Below are 20,352 nucleotides of genomic sequence, written 5' to 3' on the forward strand. Positions count from 1 at the left end.
TTGTGGCTGCAACGTCTCATGTTGCAAGATCTTACGACGAGTAAGTGATACGTTAGGGTTACCATTTCTACACTCAACTTTGCCGTTGGTGTTGATGGGAATCCACAACCTTGTTGTTACTTCTGCTATTTGGACTGAGGTAATAGTATTTACGTTACTTTATACATGTGATTTACCTCTGTTATAAATCCTCGAGTACTGTGTGTGTCAGCATACCGATCTAGGGATGACACTTAAGTACAAAGACTTGACCGTCTGAGGTTGGGTCACTACAAGATGGTATCAGAGCACGTGTTGACTGTAGGATGTGCCCTAGAAACTGGCAAGCCCATAGGGAAATATTTTTTCTCTACAATCTTCATTTTCAAAAAGAACTTTTCCTCTCTTCTTTTCTGAGCTTATTCAAATATTCCCTTTTAGTGAGACCAAATACCCTTTTCCCCTTTTTGACCACACGAAGATTCGACTGATGAGACCACTCCAAGAAGTACAAGATACCAGACAACTAAGACCACTTCGGAATGAAGAGGATTTTACCGTGCATTTTAATAATGGAAACTGCAATGGTTGAAGACTCCGAAGACTAGGAGAATTTGGAGGCTATGAAGAATTTCTAGAATTAGTATGACCTAGTAAGGCTACCCTTATGGAACTTGATAGACTATGGAAGCTGTCAATACCCGAGATCAAGGTGTGTTGGAGAAAGGCCAGAACGTGGAGCATTAGAACTCAAAGTTTTGTCAAGAAACCCTAAGGCAGGAGATATCAACTATGGAATGATAGCTCATGGGAATGACAAGGGAAGAAACACGGCTATCCATGATGTTATCGCCCTCTTACGCTATTTTCATCGTGCTGAGTTAAGCATGCATTTCTTTGGAAGGATTGGATGGTAGAAGGCTGATGGAGCATCTATTAGCAAAGGATGCACTTTTAACTTTAGCTGGTGTATCACCAAGATCTGGAGTATTACATCAAGAATTTTAAGACGGACCTGCAAGAAGCCGTATATGATGAGGAAGCATTCCGTGAAGAACACTGGACCTAGAAGCTGAAAGTAGCCAAGCTGGAGGGGCAAAACCTCAAGATACCGAAGATTCATCAGGAACTGAAGGACAGTAGGACCATGGTTCATACCAAGGATGTTGAATCCCAGAAGTTTGGAACGCAACTCCAGAACATTAAAGGACGTCACGAGAGACTTCACGTTAACAGAGTTGATCTGGCAAAAGAATTTGGGAAGGACAAGCATGACCGGAAGAAGCCATCGGAGACATGAACAAGACTTGAAGAGTTTACCACCGTTGACCCTTAGAAGACAAAACCCCTGTTATACACCTACATTAGATGTGACGTTTGTGAGCTGTCATTTGTTTGATGTTTTTTTTGACAACCACAAATAAATTCTATCTTTTCAAAACTATTGTTTACATTGTGTGTATCCCTCTCTGTCTCTCAAATCTCACCCTAAACCCATGGACCCAACAGAGGATGAATGGAGATGAACGCATATTCTTCTGGACCGATGACTCAATTGAAGACGGACCAATGGATTCGGAACATGGAAGATTTCATGAAGAATAGCACTATAGCCAGAAAGAATATGACCCAGCATGCTCTTCAATGTTTTGAAAGAGGTGCTGCTACTTGGTGGAGGATGTACCAAACCATCAATGGATGGCAATGAGTAACCACTTGGAAATATTTTAAGTTGACTTTGCTAAAGTCTTGGTTTGTGTCCCAGAAATTGAAGCCTTCTGGAAAGGATATGAACAAACCTTGTGGATGCAAGCTTTGTGGAGAAATAGGACACAATCATAAAGAACACAAGGATGAATGCCCTAATTGTGAAGGAAGTCACCCAGCTGAAGAATGCCCAACTAGGCATATCACTTGTTTCTTGTGTGAAGGGACTACCCACTACCCTGCTTAGTGTCACATTTACCCCATGGTACAAAGAACCATCCATCAGAAGAGAGAAAGGAGCCCCCATGGAAATTTTAGAAGAATCTGTGATGAAGGAATTGGTGGAGGACACACCCGAAGAAGACCCAATTAAACCCTGCACCAAGTCTTGCTATTCATGTGGAGAAGAAGGACACATCTCCCAGAATTGTGTGAATGGGGATCTAGTAGAATTCCTGATGGAGGAAGTAGAGTATGACCCACGGGATATAGAAGCCCTGATTGGAACGGAAAAGTCCAGAAAGAGAAGTAGATTGGATTCCAGCAAGGAGTCAGGGCACTATCTCAGAAGTTGCCTAAAAAGGAAGCCAATGACCCAAGGAGGCTATATAATCACAAGGAAACCTCGGGACTTGTTAGAAGTAATATGTTTTTGTTGTAATGAAGCAGGGCACTTTGCTAGGGATTGTCCCAAGGAGAAGGAGACTTGTGATAATTAGTTGTGTCCGTGAGAAGTAATGTAGTAGTAGTAGTAGTAGTAGTAGTAGTAGTAGAAGTAGTGGGAACAACTCTTTTGTATCGAGGTGTTGAGTTGTGACATGTAATGGGAAAGCGAGAGATTGTAATCATTGGAGAATAAATAAGTTAGCATTGTTGGTACTGATATGGATTTTATGAGTTGTTACTCTATGGAGAAAGATTTTGACCATTTTCGAGGATATGAGAAATATGATCTATGTAAGAATTTGTGCATTTTAAGGGTGGTAGTACCCTGTGAGGACACTTGACCCATGGAAAGGAGAATGATATGCCACGGAGTGGATTTCGGACAAATTAAGTATGAGTTTTGTCTCGATATGCACTACAAAAAAATACACTTCTGTGATGATACGTGTTTGTCACAGTAGGTCGCGTTTTTTGTCATGCATGTACATCCATGACAAATTTATGACAGAATCAAGATAGTCATACCTGTGATGTCGTAGAAGTGTTCCATGACATTACCAAAATTATCATCACGGAAGTGTCCACTTCCATGACGATAAATTGCGCATCACAGAAGTGCTTTCGTTAAGGGTGACCGACACGTGGCATCCATCGTAATGGAACGCCGTTAAGCTATCGGGTCGGGTTTTGGATCCGATAACCCGTTAACAACCCTGACCAATGGGGAGTTTCCACATGTAAAATCATCATTGGCTGGAGGAGACACGTGTCAGGTCCATGTTGGCACAGGTGTCACTCATCCAATGGCGAGACGCGCCTATGATATGTTGACACGTGGATCGGCCCATCAAGTTTAAATGGGCCGGCTCAACTGAAGGCCCACAAGATTTTGCGGACCATAATGGGCCGGCCCAGCTAAAGGCCCACAAGATTTTGCGGACCATAATGGGCTGGCCCAGCTAAAGGTACACAAGATTTTGTGGGCCATAATGGGCCGGCCCAGGTAAAGGCCCACAAGATTTTTGTGTGCCATAATGGGCCGGCCCAGGTAAAGGCCCACAAGATTCTTGCAGATCATCATGAGACGGCCCAGCTAAAGGCCCACGAGATTTCGCTGACATTAATGGGCCGGCCCAGCTGTAGGCCCACAAGATTTTGAGGACCCTAGTAGGCCGGCCCATTAACTGGCTGCCATGTTTTGGGCCAAATGCCGGCCCATATTCGATCCGGTTCATTAATGGCCTGCCACGCTCCACGCCTAATAGTGGCCCATATGAGATCCGGCCCATTAAAAGCCTACCATGTTCTGGGCCAAATTACGGCCCAGATCAGGTCCGACCCTCTAAGAGGCTTTGGGCTCAATTATGGCCCATATCAGATTCGGCCCGTCAACTAGACACTATGCTTTTGGGCCCACTTGCTAAAGGCCCACTTAGTAATTCGGCCTGATATTAGTTTTGGCCTGTTAAGGGCCCGTTTAACATTCCGGCCCTATATTAATTTCGGCCTATTAAAAGCCCGTCATATAGTTGGGCCTAACTACGACCCGGTTTGCATCCGGCCTGCTCGCAGCCGATATCTGATTGGGCCAAACAAGGACCGAGACAATTTTGGCCTGTTAAACGCCCGTGATTTGATTTGCACAATAATGGGCCGGGGTTCATTTCGGGTTGCTGCTGGCCCGTGAGCTGTTCGGCATGTTTCAGGCCCAACCTAAATCGTGATTGCATGACGGCCCGATTATGTACCATAATTTTACGGTTTGGCCGGTTTACTGTGAAGACAGGATATATATACAGTAAAATAACTGCAGCATCGTGAATAAGAAAAAACCTAGACTATACAATAAAGAAATTATGGCATATTACATCCGCTGGGCATCAAAGGTCGCCGCTATGATAATAAAGCACAAGAAGACAGCATATTACATACACTAGGCATCAAAGATCGCCACCAGTGCAAATAAACACGCTGACGAAATAATATACAAAATCGATAGCACTTCAATAGAGTTCAAGAAAGGTTAGACCTACTGGGGAGCTGCAGCGCAAGCAGCTGAGCAAGATGATGAGACTGCGCTTGTTCAACACTTATATCTTCCTCACTCTAAAAGATAAACAAGCAGATAGATGACAGGTTTTGCACATAAAAGTATCAGTGCTGACAATTCATCACATTTCTTACTGATGAATAAAGTGACACAGCTTAAAATTGCATTAACACTATATGGTATTGTTCAGGTCAAGACATGGTAGGAAATGACATTGTGAAGGAGTTGGCAGCTTCACGACACCACTGGATTACAGATCAAGAACTCATAAGTATCAATTCTTAGTGTGCTGTCAATTTATACCATTTCAGATTGGCAAATAAAGAGACGGTTTAAATAATAGTAGTATGATATGACATTGTTCATAGTTAAGACATTGCAGAATATGACATTGTGCTGTAGTGGGTAGGTTCACCACACCACTGGATTACGGATGAAGAACAGAAGCATACATGCAGTGCAAAAGAAGATCACTTGCTCTGTCTAGTTTAATTTACATGGTATGAAGAAGGAACTTGGTTGTACAACTGAAAACTTAAATTGAGAAAGGACAAACTTTTGTTTATGAACTACATAATAAACTTTAAACAAGCAATTTGATGCAAACACCAAAAATAAACAGCTGTTGCAGTCATGCCTAACCAAATAAATACAACAAAGTTTGAAGGCTTGAGATGGACAAACTTACATTATTGGTGAAGACAGACTCTATAAAGGCCTTGTCCATGCTGATGGGGGGGGCAATTCTAGAAGTTTACCACAAAATCTTCTTCAAAAGCATTGCCTTTATTCTACATTTTGTTAAGAGTAAATATAGATGTGATAATATACGAAAAAATGGAGAATATTTAAGATAAGATGAAGAGTGATGCTACATAACCAAGTAGCTATAAATGTAAGTGCGGTGATACAGGCAAAAGGTACAGCCAAGAGCAATGCACAACTAAACTTCTTCAGTACCAACCTTATGGTAAGAGTAAATATAGATCTGATGTGTAGAAAATGGAGGGCAAAGGAAAATAAGTTGCAGAGTGATGGTACATGAACAACTACCTATCATTATAAGTACACTGATAAAGGATAGCATGTAATTACAAGAACAATGCAGAGCTTAAAAAACATTGGCATTGGATATATTCTACACTAATGTAACCATTCATACAAATCAGATTATTTGGAGCGAACAATTGATAGGCAAGCTATCATGCATACTGCTGTCACATAATGAACCAGGTATGTATGCAAGTATAGTGATACAGGACAACAGGTACTAACAAGAGCAAAGCAGCGGGCAGCATATTTGCGATATCTTGTCATTCTTGTCAAACCGGAAATCTTCTTTGAGCAGATTTCCTGCAAAAAAGATCTGTAAGGCACATGGGGAAAAGTAGAAGTTCAAATTGTCATGTGATTTCATAGATAGTACCTCATCCTGGGAACGAGACCAGTGCATAACAAGGTCTTTCCATTCAATGTCTTCTAAATTTAGCACAGGAGACTTCACCGGAAATTCGTTTATAGACTTGCCATCAAAGTGTGATTTCCTCAGGTAACACCGATACTGCTGCAATGCTTCCTTGAAAAAAGCACAAGCAAGCTTTGCTCGTCATGACTATCCAGATTGACCCTCGCCTAGTTACAACAATGTAATGTAAATCATTGATGTGTTCAATCAGCAGAAAATAGGAAAATAATAACCATGAATAATAGCACTTGCACGTAAGTTGGACAGGAAGATGTGAAAATGGTGTTTATCTTCACAATAATCTTCCCATGATGGGAATATATGCACGTAGTCCCTAACAACATTGAAAGCATTGTCTTTTAAACTGGGAATAAATGGAATGGGGTTCCAATTTGCAGGAATTGGCCGTCTCTGCAGTTGGGATAGGTCTTCGACCAGTGGACTTGTTGTACTTTTCGCTGGAGTGGGATTTTTCTGTGGTACAGCTAGTGCTATTGCAAATGAAATCGGTATACCTTTTGCTGGAGTGCAGGTCATGTGTGGTGGGGCTAGTGGTGTGGCCAGTGAAGTATGGGTACAGTCTGCTGGAGTTGGTCCTACGTTTTGTGTCACTGGTTGTATAGCCAATATAAGTAGGGTGCTGTCTGATTTCTCCGGCACCACCACATTTTCAAGGAATTTACTGGTGCTCCTTCAGGTTCGGCAATCACCCTCTTCCTTTTTGATGTCTGATGCACAAGAACTACATTTGAGTGGAAAAATATGGTATGATGACAGATGGAATATGTATTGATAATGGATGGGCATGGCATCTCGACATATATGATGAGTAAACTAAGCAGATGGCGGTGCAATAAAGTAGAAGAAATACAAGACAACATATGCAAGATACCCGCAATCAATAAAATGTTGCCAAATTAGAACAGGCACCTTGATGGGTGAACAAGACAAGCCATCTGCCTTTGACTCCTCGAGGTTAGAATAGTCATTAGGATCATATTCTGAACAAGAATCAACAGGTGGGGAGCGTATGAGTTTCATTGCATCCAGAATGGCACTCAATGCCTTGGTGCCAATTTTGTAAGTCATTGCAGTGTTTTTCTTTAAGAGTGGACTGCTGCTAGTGCGACACAAAGCATCTACACAGATCATAGCGTAGATATAACGGGGAAACCTTAAGCATCAGAGTAAAATCAGCAAAGTGGAACTTGCTGGAATATATGTGCTAGTATTGCCGGTACGGCTGGAAAGGCTTCGGATACCAGCTCTCTTCAAGTGAAGGTGCGGTACTGTTAATATCAGAGTAACTCTCAAAGGTGACACAGCTCCCCGCATTTCCTTGCTATTCTTATAGGATTCAAGTGGGCAGGCCACTACGAATCCTATTCCTATGTTTACATGATCCTACAAATCAAAGAGGCTCAAAGTGTCCACACAACTGACCGTATAGACCTCTACACTACAAATGTCCCTGCTCATCTTCAGTACAAGGAACATAATGTACTACTATCATACTCCCTCCGTTCCGAAATATAAGTCTTGGTACAGATTTCCACTATGGATCACATACAGATGTATCCAGATACATTTTAGAGTGTAGATTCACTCATTTTTCTCCATATGTAGTCCATGGTGGAATCTATACAAAGACTTTTATTTAGGAATGGAGAGAGTACATATTAAAGAAGAACGGAAGAGGAACATGGTAAAGAAGAGCAAGCAGATTTTGGATAATAAAATGTTGGTTGCGCAGTGCCCACACATGATGAACTAGAGCGCATTAAGAATGCAACTCCCAGCTGTCTCTCGACCATTTCAGGCGGTTGGATGAAGATCCTACGTCTCTGATTCTTCCCATACAGAACACCGCACGGGCCGCCGGCCGGGACCACCGCCCCCACCGCCTGTGTTCCTCGCCCCCCACCCCACCCCCGCCCCAACCCCCACCCGCGTCGAGTTTTCTTCGTTCGGCGAGGCCCCACAACCACCCGAGCCCCTTCGATCGCACCGGCGAACTCCGGCGAGCTCTGAAAAATCGACTGACCCAATTTTGAAATTTAGTCTACTGTGATTTAACTAGTGTGGAATATAAAAGGGGAAAACCATAAGCATTGGGAGTATAGTGTTGAGCGTGCCATGGCGGATCTGAAGGTGCAAACCGGACAAAGGCAACTTCGCAACCAAGACAAGAAATCAGAGTAAAGCAGTGGCGATCTATTTTCTTGCTGCGATAAATAAGTTGAGCAGATACGAAAGAGTACTCGCCTCTGGTGCGGCGCCGTGTACGCATCTGCTGAGAATTTGACGGTGCTGCGGTAGCGATGGCTGGCGGCGTGGAAGCAGATCTAGGAGGGTAGACAGTGGCGGCGGGGACGGTGGACGAGACGGTCGTAGGAGCGGCGCCGGCAAGGTGGACGACGGCGGGGATGAAGCGAGAGGACGGGATGCAAGGATCCCGGTCCGAAAGCCGTGGATGAGAGAGGTCGATCTCTTGTAATGGACGGCAGCGTCGGGGTATCAGTTCCGGCATGGTGGAGGAGGACGGTGGTGGATGGGGAGGCGGACGGCGGCGGACGGAGGAGTGTGGGGTGGAGAGGGTGTTTTGGCGCCCACGGAGTAAGAATGGGGAAAGGGAGGTAGAGAGGAAGGGGGGAACCATGTATTCAGGGCGCGCTTGTCTCAAATGCAAGGAAATTTACAAACTTAGCCCCCGTTTCAAATTTCTACTACATCACAGCAACATCAGTCGGTTGGGGATAGGACGGTAATCTCGCATACACCGAATATTTGCCAACGAGAGTTTGATTTTGGCGCCCATCGTGTATGAATATGAATCGGGGAGGAGTCGATTTCGGCCGAGGACACACTGTGTTTTGGCGCCCACCGTGTATGAATCCGGGTGAGAGGCGGTTACGTCACGTTTGGGTGAAATTACAAACCTACCCCTATCGAAACCTATAGAAATCCAGCAGATAGGCTTTGCATGGCAGGGATAGGCAGTAGTGATTTCCATCTCGCAGATTTTGGTTTCGGGCGGTTACTGCAACTTTCCACGCTTCGTTCAAATTTTGCATAGTGCACGTTTACCATGCCAACTCAATTCGAATCCCGTTTGTATTCTATTTTTTCGGGCGGGATCCATTTTCAATTGGAATTACATTCTATATATATCATTTTTTATATATACTTTCAAAAGCACAACAAAGAATTCTGCACCTTTATATGTATAATATGATTTACAAATACAACGATCTCGAAATCTTAAGGTTGAATTCGAAAAAATTTAACCAAATTATGTTCTACTAAAATGTATGGATCAGTAATATCTACATATTAAATAACATAGATGTGCGTGAATTCATATCAGTATGCATGTTTGATAGATCAATTTTGGTTCGAGTATGGATTACATGTATCATCATCTCGAATTCAAATATTTGAATCCCTTTTTTGTTCACTCCTTTCACGCAAATCTCTCTCGCATGCATGCTCCTTCAGGCAGCTATCACTCTCTTTTCTCCAGCTCACCCTCACGCTCACTTCATGCTTCTCCTATCTTCGCAAACATGGTCTCTCGATATCTCCCTTGAGAAGTGTCACACTCTCCCTATCATTATACATTACACGGTTTTCATTATCTCTCACGTCTCTACAGTTCTCTGGTATCACTCGGTACCTAAGCTTTATTTTTCACGGCCACACACAGTCTCCACTCGTCCTTCACTTTGTCTTTCTCTCTATGGGATTCTCTGACACACCCTATATGTCTCTACATATGACTCATACCACTAAAATTACTCTCTCTCTCTCTCTCTCTCTCCTGTAGACACAACATTTGTTGCCGTCTCCTTTTCATCTCCATCCCAGACTGACATTATTCATTTGTTTACCGATCAGACAACCCCAACTACCGTCTCCTCTCTCTCTCTCTCACAGACACACACACGCACAACTCCTGCTTCCACTCCCCTTCCCGACTACCGTCTCTCTCACACACACAAAACTCTCGCTTTCGCACCCCGACTCGTATTTCTCTCACAAACATTTATCGACTAGCTAGCCTCTAGATAGGTTTATACACCCGCACACTCGTGCTTCCACCATCGCATACATGTCTCTCTCCCGCTCCTTGTATCTATATTGATTTTTCTTCCCTTCTTGAGACACGCCCTCTCGATCATGCACACACACACACTATCACCTCATTTTAAGCTGATACCTATCGCACACACACTCCTTGTGTCTTTGTCACACATGCACTCCGTCCTCCTCCACTCTCCCTCTCTCACACACATGGGCTTTTTGCAACAACTAGCAAGATGCCCATGCGTTGCACGGAACATCAAGATGCATTTGTATTAGTAGTTTATCTTGTGGGGGAAAATGATGAACGAGGGAAGGTCTTATTTGCAAATGTGGAGAGGGGTGTGGGTATCTTTTTGCAAAATTGCCATAGTTTGCTTCCTATCCGTCAGATATAGATCGACGGCCTATATTGCAGGATGGCAGGCACACGATCATCACCGACAATGCTTTTTATAAGAGTAGGGATAAAAAATAGAGTTCGTGATGATGGTGGGCCTGCCATCCTGCAATATAGGTCGTTCGATTTATATCTGACGGATAGGAAGGAAAATATGGCAATTTACCCGCACTCTTCACCACATTTGCAGATAAGGCCTTCCCTCGTTCATCCTTTTCTCCCATAAATTCTTGATGTTCCATGCAACGCACGGGCATCTTGCTAGTAAGAGTAGAAATTAGACATATAACACTTCTCGAATCTTGAAACCAACAACATTCTTCCGTTATCTCATCAAAACGGCCAAAGGAATATATTTTGAGTGAAACATAACATATTTTTAGTGATATACGTATTACAAAACTAGACTTTGTTTCTATCAAATCGGTGAATATGTATTAATCTACTTTGATCGTGTGGCAACGCATTGGCACATTGCTAGTAGTTATTATAATTTTTTGGACACCAGACAAACGGTGGAGTACATATACGAAGAGAAGAGGCGCACGCACGTAGTCGGCCTCTCGCTGTCTCACACACATGAGTGTTACATAAAGGCAACGTTAACAAATAAACCCTAAAACCCTAGGTGCACGATTGCTGCATTCACGGGTACCGGGTACGTGGTGCAGCACCTTTGTAGGAATAGTCAGCTCGCGTGATAATTTGATCCGTAGGAGTTGATGGTCGGGACCACAGGTGAACGACTTGGAGCACGGTGGCTCGCCAGTTGCCACAAATCGAGTAGCCACATTTAAAATATCGTCTTTTAGCAGGGTTAAGAGTTCCGATTTTCAATGGCGCGTTATAAGTAGTAAGTAGTTTTTAGAACGATTGGTATGGGGCGAAAATGGAATTCATAGTACTACGTACCTCCTTGGCGTATGGTTGTATGGTTTTTTTGCGATGGAGGTTTGTATGGGTTTATGTTGCGAGATGTTGAACCTGGTAGTTCTAGGGAAAATACCATGGTTTAGATTTAGATGCTGGTTTTCAGTAATGAAAATCGGAAGGGGAAACCCTTCTTTGATTAAAAAAACTACTACCTCCATTCTGGTTTACTAGTCCCCATCGTACTTTGGGTCAAAGTTTGTCCATGAATTTTACTTGTAAAATGTGAATGGAAAACGAGATGCATGCATGAACACTAGTTACTCTAACCCCCTCTAACCCCCCTCTCTTGTTTAATTCTTTGCCACATCAGCATGTTTCCTATTCCCCTGTGCATGATACGAGCTAAGATACCACCATTATGGCCAGCCTTAATCATCGCATAAAATAATTTAGTGCATCTTGAAATATGAACATGTGTGGGGCGTGTACGTTTTTAATGACTTGAGACTATACCTAGCCCAGCATGCAAGATGACTTATTATGCACCATTCTCCATACCTGCAGGAAGCCCGTTCGTCTCCAAATCTTTTCCTCTCCATGTGTGGAAACAATATGCCTGCCAAACTCTCATTCTCCCTCCGGCGGTCCCACCACTCCACCCCATGTGAAAAAATCTGCATGCATGACTCTCCTCCCCCCACGCTCGTCTAATCCGTTGTGACCAGCAATATTTCCACCCCTTCGCTCGCCCGTAATTTACTCCAACAAATATGCCCACGTAGCTGTTACTTAACTTCAGGTGCATTGGGTCACTGACATATGGGCCCAACAGGGGTCTGGCCCACATGTCAGTGACGCGACTGGACCTGCAGTTAAGTTAGTGCAACTCAGTCCATATCTTATGTAGGTGTGCCATTGCTCGCTATAAATACTGCGTCTCCCACGACATCGCTATCTCCTCCCCCTCACGTTCACGTTCATCGCTATCTCCTCCCCCTCCCTCTCACATCGACCACCATGGCATCGACCCACCCAAGCCCTAGGAGCCCCTCGCTGCACCGCACGGATGGTCACGCATCGCCGTTCTGTTCCTCGCCCGCCACTAGTCGAGGAGGACGCGTCGGCGTTCCGCTCCTCGCCGCGACGCGACGCGTCGCCGTGCCATTCCTCGCCGCCACTAGTCGAGGAGGACGCGTCGGCGTTCCGCTCCTCGCCGCGACGCGACGCGTCGCCGTTCTGTTCCTCGCCGCCACTAGTCGAGGAGGACGCGTCGGCGTTCCGCTCCTCGTTGTGACGCGTCGAGGTGGATGCTTCGGCGTTCCCAATCTCGCCAGCACGCGCGCCGGAGGACGTGTCGGCTCCACGCTACGAGGAGAACGCCGCGCCGCCCGCCGAGCCCCCCAGCCTTGAGGAGCTTTGGAAAGAAATGGATGTCGCCTTGTGGGAGGCTTGGCCTCCACCAGAGCGCGCCAAAATAGAGGCGGGGAGAAGAAGGCCGAGGAAGAGAAGCGCACCGCGGAACAAGCTGCTTGGGAGGCCTATGTCGCGTCCGAGAGAGTCAGGTGATTGGCTCTTTGGCAGAAGGCTCGTGCGAGGGCCGTGAAGGTGGCGGAGGACGCCCGTGCTGACGCCCTGAGTGCAGTCGGGCCCAAGTGCCTCATCTACTCTTGGCGGTACGTGGACCGGGTGCACGCTTCCAGCGAGGAGGAGTACCGGTTGGCGCCGGATCACCACACCGGGGAGATCGCGCTCGCCCGCCGGCAAGCCGCTAATCAGCACCTCACGAGTTGCTAGGTTGAGGAAGAGCGTTGTGTCGGCGCGCTGGGAAACGGCCGCGCACCAGGGCACTCGTGGCGCGCCGCAAGCGCTCCTGCGAGCGTCGTGGCTTTTAGGAGGAGTATAATTTTTGTTTCGTAAGGCGATCTCATTAGTTTTGGGACGCAAATGATAAATCCCGAACGTTCAGGAATTTTTAGTGTCCTTAATTAAGTATGTAAAATGGGAAAGTTTGGAAACCTTGTGTATTCGTACGCATTTTGCAAGTACGTGCATATAGCACAAACTTTACTATATACTATCGCACTACACGTCTCTCTCGATATATGCTTGCAGACTGTGCTACTCCCTCCGTCCAGGTTAACAAGTCATCTTTGGTTGTGCACCATGACCAAGAAGGAGGGAAGACTTATACACCTAGATGGAGGGAGTACTACTATTACGTATGTACGTGCAAATGCATGTTTTAACATTACGATGCGGTTTTTGTAAAAGTAGAAAAATAGCACTAGTCAAGCTTGTGATTATTTGGTTTTCGTAAGATGACCTTACACACCTAGACGGAGGGATTACAATGGTGAGGAATAAACTGGTTAAATCTTTGGTCAAAATTTAGCACAAATTACAATGGTGAGGAATAAACTAGGATGGAGTAGTAGTTTAGAAGCCCAAATAAATGAGTGAGGCGCCTTGCGGGAAAAGCTGGGGAAGCCGCCAAAAGAATTGGCCCTAGGAGTAGTAGCTAGGGATCGAGTGTGCGAGATGAACCGGAGAAAGTAAATGCAGAGAGATGAAATGCAAAAAATACGGAGGGATGTGATGGTTGCTTGTCCGTTTATTTTACCAGGCCACTTATTACTGGGAGTGGTTTGGTTTTGTGATATGACGGCTTTACTGCCGCGCCACGAGCGGGGTGAGAGGTGAGACTCCCGTGCAGCGCCGCCCTCTACACTTGTACTACATCGGTCATGGTTTATTAGTCCCCCATTGAATTTGACGGAAGATTTAACTGACAAAATGTTAGTGCATGTCAACAAAAACTATATCCGTGGATTCCTATTTGAACATAGTTTTGAATGATATAATTTTGGGTGACATGCATCAGCATTTATCGTACTATATATAATGTTAGATCAATTTTTGGTCATACTAATCTATAGTACTCCCTTCGGTCCTTTTTTCTTTGCGTTCTATGCTCAGCCCGCATACCAAGGAGAGGAGAGAGCAGCAAAAATCGGACAGTTTTGCCCCTAGTTTGCTACAGAAGGGACGCTGGGTAGTTATTGTGCGCATGCAACGATTGGCTCGACACCCTGTATTCTCGCGCCCACGTTCTCCTTTGTCCACCTCTCTGCATGCATGCGGGCTCTCTCTCTCCGCTCAATCTCTGCATGTACGCGCATGCGTCTCTCTCTCTCTGTGTGCAAAACCTTCTCAGCATCCACGCCAATCGCTCACCCATTGCATGGCGTTTGAGCATGAAGAACGCCGAGGCAAGAAGAACAACATCGTCGCTTGATACTGGTGGAATTGGAGCCAAAATAATTCGTTTAATTTTGGCAGATGAAATCTTTCCGCCAAAATCTTCAACTCCCTCCTAAACTGAACAACCTGTCGTAGATTAGCAGCTCGACCAGCATCCATATGACGTGCTCAAGCGCATGGACGCCACCGTCATCCAGGTGCATGTTGCAGTCTGCGGGTGCGCCGCACACCTGGAACACATCGCCTAGCTGCAACACGTTGTCGTCAGTTAGAGCCCCGTCTTCCACAAGTGCGTCATCGTCCACGAGCGGGAGCACGCTTCGGTACGCGAGCTCGATGTCGTCCACGTCAAGCAAGCTTTGATCCATGGTCTCACTAGGGTTGGCTATCCTACCACAACCACGATTGGTGCATTTCATCCATGGAGATGTACGGGATGTAGAAGAGATGGGAGAATGGGAAGGTGAGATGGGACCGGTGGGGACTGGGGAGGAGAGTAAGAGGTAGGCGGTTGGCTGCCTTGGGAAGGCGCGATGGACATGCATGGGAGAGAGATGGGAGTAACTACAGGCATGCGTGCGAGCGAACATAAAGGAGGGGTAAGGTTGGAAAGAACAACCCCAACACGCTAATACACAGAGCATTGCGGGAAAAATGGATTTTTCTTAAACGCAGACTAAAAAGGACCGGAGGGAGTAGTAAGGTGCCTGCGTTGCACCGAAGAGTGAAATGCATTGATCGGGGAGTTGTTTATTTTGACAAAGGATGTGGGGGTCATCTCATGTGTAACGGGTATCGATAGGTTTCTTCGGATATTATTTCATCTCTAGAGCTCACAAACATCCGGGTGAAATAGATAAAAAGGTATCTTTTGCAAACAAAAGCGTTCAACTGTTCAACCTGCATCCAAAACTTGTGAAGAAATAACACTTATTGTGCTTTGCAAGAAATGATCTTTAAGAATTAGTTTTTGAGTATCGATTGTTATACATGTTGGCTACAGATGACATGGCACTTTCTTATAGTCAACAGTTGGCTATACTATTAAGTAATATTAACCATGCCCTTATACACCTAGACGGAGGGATTAAATCAGATGACTTGCAAGCGGGCAGAGGAGATGTAAGAAATGGTTCATCGTAAGTCTTTCACCAGTACTGTAGTAAAAATTCATACATGGAAGATTCTAGACTAAACCATAAACGGATACACTTTTATTCATGCGATACTCCAATAGAGCAAGATCCTGCATGGAAGTCTCCACATGCTTAGACAGCGGATTACATTGAGCGAAGACTAATGATCAACATTTAACTTGATAATGCGTATGTCCAGGTGAACCTCCTTGGATTTCGAACAGGAAGGACAGAAACACATACGGTGCAACGGGAGCAGCACCGTTGGCGTTGAGGTTGTCGCCCATGTCCAAACACCACGTAGACACGGTCTTTGAGCACGGTTCATAGTCGTTCCACGCTCGGGCATTGAAGTTTGTAACTATTTTAGATTAGAATATACTACTCCTCCGGTGCTAGTAGTAGAGCAGAGTCCTACTCTACTACTCTACTCAAGCAAGTTAGGGCATAGCACTGTAGGGAGTACCAGTACTGTGATCACTCAAGCAAGTTGTCTGGCATCGACATGACCCTACGCTGCTGGTATGTGTCTCGTAAGTCAAGCGGCGTGTAGTCATCATCACCTGTCCACTTCCCGCAGCACATATTCGCTTCTCCATCTTTGTCCGCACATAATCTCGTCCAATCTTCCATCCCCGCTAAGGCGCCTCCCCCCCTCGTCCGAAACCCAAGCACTAACAATGGCAGAACCGAGCAGCGTCCCGAAAGAGTGGCTGGAATTCGCTCCCCACAGAGGTAATCAAGCTCATTGTTTCGCGTGTGGACAATCTCAGTACCATGCCGCTCGCCGCGTGCTCGTCGGGGCTGTACCGTTTACTCAAAGCCCTCAGGCCGGAGCTTTTTAAGCCAGCTCCTTGCTTGCTGATGCCGCCTGATCTTCAGAAACGGCGTGTCACGCAGCATAACGATCGTAGGGTGGCGAGCATCAACCCCCTTGACTGCGATCCGATCCCCGTCAGCCTCAACTACATTAACGGTATGTACTGGGTCGGCATGAACACGTCTTGGATGGTGCTCGTCGACGGTCGCGGCAGCTGGATGCTCGTGGAGGTCTACACCCGGCGATTGATCCCCCTTCCTTCGATTAACACTGCACTGCTTTGGCACCGTGCCCAGAATACTCGGAATCTTACAGTAGCCAACATGATACCAAGTTTGATTTGCTCAAGGTTGTAATCTGCCAAGTGCCCACAAGATCTGCGAATTATAAAGACTTCAGGCTAATTGCGTTCTTCAACCGCGTCTCGCCTATCTGACAGGTCACTGCGGTAAGTGGATAAATCTGCACGTCCATCGCAGGATCATACATCCTCCATGGTTCTCTGATGCCATTGAACACAAGGGCTTCATTTACGCTGTCGACTCCTTCTATGGCTGGACGTATTGCTGGCCTACTCCAGTCATCGCTACAAACGGCTGTTACAGCAGTATGTTACTTTCCTATGATATCATGATGGCTTGCTTATATTACTGTCAACATTTGCTGAAAAAATATTCATGCTCATAACATGCTTGTTCTTAAGATTGACTAAACCAAGAGCTTGATCATGATATGATGTTGTAGGCCGCCTGGTGTCCCTACCCTTCCTAATCCCAGAACCTTTCAAAGAAAAGCGGCATGGCAGTTGCAGGTGGTTCCTGGCTCGATCAGACGACGGCGAAAGATTGATGATCGTTCGCACGTACCGGACGTGTTGTTTCGCGGAATACAATCACAGTCACTGCAAGGTCTTTGAGCAGGATCCCAGCTTCTCTGGGCCTTCAGGAATTTTTGACTGGAGGCTGGTAAGTAGCCTTGGTACACGCTCTCTGTTTGTCGGACTGAATTATCCGATTAACCAGGAGATAACCGACGGCAAGGATCATGATGGCAGCGCGGTTTCGTTCATCAGGCAAAACTGTGTGTACACAGCGTACCATGCGTCTCTGCATGCACCATACCCTGATATGTGCCGCCACGCTCTGCAGCCCAAAGTAGGAGAGAGGGTCGCAAGTATCAGACTTCGACCTGCTGGCTGGAGTTTCCCCCGTCAGGCACCCATCTGGTTCAAGCCGTCAGCCAATCTCCACAGCTTAATAAATAGTAACGTCTAACTGAGCCAGTTAGTTAGATGCGTACACTTGGTGTAGTAGGATCTTTATTTAGTTTGATGCATACACTTGTTCTTTTTTGGTAGCCCTTTTGTAATGATGGCTGATGTTTGGTTTGGAAGAGAGAGCTGCGTCTTCACTCTTCTGGCCTGCTTACTGCTTCTGTTGCACCCCCAGCCCTGGTTGCTGCTGCTGTTTTCAATGTACAATCAGTAGTATATTTCGTCTGTTGGTTGAATAAATGTGTTGTTAGAACGACAAACACAATGTTTTGGAAGTCGTTGCACGGTTCGATCCTTTAGTGCCCCGTACCGTACGTAGCGCATACTATTTTTCATACGGAACACATTTTCCACTTGTTGATAACATGCAGCCCACTGATGAAGGCCCAATAGAGAAGCCCATAATTAACTGGAAGGGAGGCTCTCACATGAATCCGGCCCAGGTACATGCTCATGGTCCCCTAAACATAAATAAGTAAATAAATAAATAAATAAAGCTAAATGCTCATGCACCAGTTCTTTGGGAAAATAGGTAGCCCAGTATTTCTTTTTGAAGAATACCCAAGCTAGGCCTATTTGTTTTCTCCGAATTACTGGGCTGCAAATCTTTCAAGATGAGGAGGGATGCATTCCGGCCTGGCTTAAGAGTATGGTCAATGTCTGTTAAAAGTAATATCAAAAGGGGTTGAAAATTCCAAAAAAATTATAGCAAATGGGATATAAGTTTCTTTTTTTGTTTTTGTTCTTCACTGATATCTTATACGTATTTCATTGGATTTAACATGACATAGTACTAATTTATTTTTAAATTTGTTTTAGTATGGCTATTAATTTTTGGATTAAGAATATTTTCCCCAGCAAAAATTTGCGAATTTTCAAAATTTCCCACATATTTAGTTAATTTTTTGACCCTGGTACTGACCAGAAAATGGCCAGCAATTCTAAAAATGGAAAACGGGCTGCAATAAATTCCATATGAATTAGAAAATGAGTAAAAATTATAAAAATAATAGCAAATGGGCTGTACACGCCACAGATTTCGAGGCTGACTTGTTTACGCAAGGCTTTGTCAGTGAACACACGATTCTAGCAGCAGTTGACGTGGATGTCCATAACGGCCGACATGCTTCTTCAATCTCTGATCTTCCTGCTCCAGCCACCTGACAACTAAACTACGTGCCTGGGACTGCCTGCTCCCTCCTCTTGTGGCCTGTGATGCCGCACAGGCTTCCCCCGCCCACCCTACTCCCTCCGCTGGACTGGCCGCACGCAATCAACTGCCTCCTTATTACGCTGAAAAAAATATTCCTCCAACTGACATCTGGGGCGCACCGGTTGGGAGGCTGACCTGTGGCCTACTAAGTTGACACGTACGCAGGGCTTGTCAACTTAGTCAACAAACAATTCTAGCAGCAGTAACCATTGGATTTGAATCGAACGGTCCTGTTGCTTCTTCAATCGCTGCTCTTCTTGCACCATCCGCCCAAACCAGCGCTGGGGAGACCGTCTGCTCCTGCCTCCAGTGGCTGCCGCGGAGGCCTCACCGCCCCCTACTATTCCCAGCGCTGGCCAGGCCCTGCGGCGACGGCAGCCTCATACCGCAGCCGAACCAGTGAACCCTCATACTCCTCTCCGCGTGGCATCCACTACCCCGTCTTCCCTGGCTCCGTGTCGTCCCCTCCTAAGCCTCGCCTTCGTCCATCGCCTTGGTGCTCTCGGCGCGGCGTGGTCAACGTGGTCAACGACATTCCATCAGAAGAGTACTGTACGTGGAGAGGCTGGCAGCTGGGTCCACAACCATAGCCCAGTTTTTTTGTGATTTGCCAAGTAAGTCGCTTTGTCAGGCCTGTTGGGCTGCAAATCTTTCAAGACGAGGAGAGCTTTCATTCGGCTGGCCGAGAAAATGGCCCATCAGTAATGAGAAATGGGTTGTACATTTTTAAAACACATCAAACCGGCAATTAGTTTCAAATATCTTTTTTTTCATTTCGAGATTTTAAATTACATTAATTTTTATGCGTGGAGAATTTGTTGGATTTTATATTGATATACATTTATTTTTAAAATCAGTTTGAATGTGAGTCGAAATTTCGGATTAAAAACAGTTCGGACCGCACCGAAATATGCAAAATTTCGTATAATTTTTTAACCGTGGCCACAATATGGGCTGTAATGCTAACAAAAAGAATATGGGCTCCAAAAAAACCTTAAGAATTAGCAAATGGGCTGTAAATTATTAGAAATAATGGCAGATGGGCTGTATGCTGTTTTCCACAGATTTGAGGCTTTCCTAAAAAAAGGTTGACGCACAAGCAGTAACTATTGGATGGCCATCCAAGGGCCGTCGTGCTTCTTCAATCTCTGCTCTTCCTGCTCCAGCCGCTCAAACAAGCGCCCGCGGGACTACCTGCTCCCTCCCCCCCTGCCGGATCTGCTGCCGCGCAGGCCTCACCGCCCCACCGTACTCCCATCGCTGGCTTAGCCATCCCTCTACTCACCCACACCTGCTGTTATTCTCCGACGACGGCAGACGAACAAGTAAACCCTCGTACAGTCGTACACCCCTCCGCGTGTTAAACAACTGCAGAGTCCTCCCTGCCTCCGTGTCGTTCCCTTCCTAGGCCTCGCCGTCGTCCACC

Source organism: Triticum urartu, chromosome 7 (genome assembly GCF_003073215.2).
Source record: "Triticum urartu cultivar G1812 chromosome 7, Tu2.1, whole genome shotgun sequence".
Taxonomy (NCBI): domain Eukaryota; kingdom Viridiplantae; phylum Streptophyta; class Magnoliopsida; order Poales; family Poaceae; genus Triticum; species Triticum urartu.